The following is a 1,253-nucleotide window of genomic DNA, read 5'->3' as shown; positions in this document are numbered from 1 at the left end:
TGGATTTTAAGTTCTTTATCAATATTTTTTGACAAATCAAAATATTGAAAAAATATGTGCATGTTCTTCATGATATATATATATATATATATATATATATATATATATATATATATATATATATATATATATATATATATATAAACTACAAAAATGCTTTATCTCATATTTTGTCTTGCCTTCATACAATATTGTATTCAAATGATACAACTAGGTATACAAAATTATCACCATTTTTTGTCATTGCTTACATGTAAAATTTCACACAATTTAATTATGAAATAAATTTATCTCATGCAATTGTAACAGTTGAGGCTAAATTATCAAAACAATCAAAATATTATCACACTAATGTAACTAAAAAAGTTAAAATTCAGGACAGAAACAGTATTTTTGAAAAATTCATGAGAACTAAAAGTACTCTACAATATTCAAACTCGGGTCCAGTGATCTAGAAGACTAATACTTTATATATCAAGGTACAGTCTTAGATAAAGTAATCGATATTCAAACAAATATACAAAATTTTCAATGTTGTAATGTACACATAGGTACTGTAATAAAAAGTATGTCATTAGGTGTGGAGGACTTAGTTACCTAGTACTACTTTTCCACTGTTTATCTAAATAATGAACTTATCATTGCAATATCTTAAACTAATTATATGATTTCGATCTATTATCAGTCAACCTTTTTAAAACAAGCAATGCACAGTCAATTGCACCACTGGAACAAATACTATATGTTATTTTGTTTTTACTTTGTGAAAGCTGCAAAATAAGAAATATAAGACAAAACTGGTTCTTATTCTTGTCTTCTGCATAACATTTCAAGTCATGTCATTTTTAAAGTAAATTGCTGAAGACGGAAGACCCTAATAATTATGGTTATCATCAAGATAAGTTATGTTACAAAACTTAACTTAACGTCAATTTGAATTATGTTACAAACGTTCATACATAAATTATGTTGAAAAAAGTTCAACAGCATGATGGTAAAATAGAATTGATAAGTTCATAAAAGATGGGCCAGATCTCTCATTTTTGTAAACGGAGAATTGCACAAAGAGTTTCTTTGTACTAAACTGTAAGAATTGTGTTATATACTAGTATAGTTTAATATGAGTTCTGAAAACATCGAAATCAAATTCACAAATAAAATGTAAAAAAAAGTTACGTCAGGTTATTACATAATAATAATAAACAACTTTGTCAACTACCAAAGGAGTTCTGCATAGTTTTATCTTTTCACAC

This window comes from Crassostrea angulata, unplaced genomic scaffold (assembly GCF_025612915.1).
Source record: "Crassostrea angulata isolate pt1a10 unplaced genomic scaffold, ASM2561291v2 HiC_scaffold_120, whole genome shotgun sequence".
NCBI classification, from domain to species: domain Eukaryota; kingdom Metazoa; phylum Mollusca; class Bivalvia; order Ostreida; family Ostreidae; genus Magallana; species Magallana angulata.
This window is presented reverse-complemented; position numbering follows the sequence as displayed.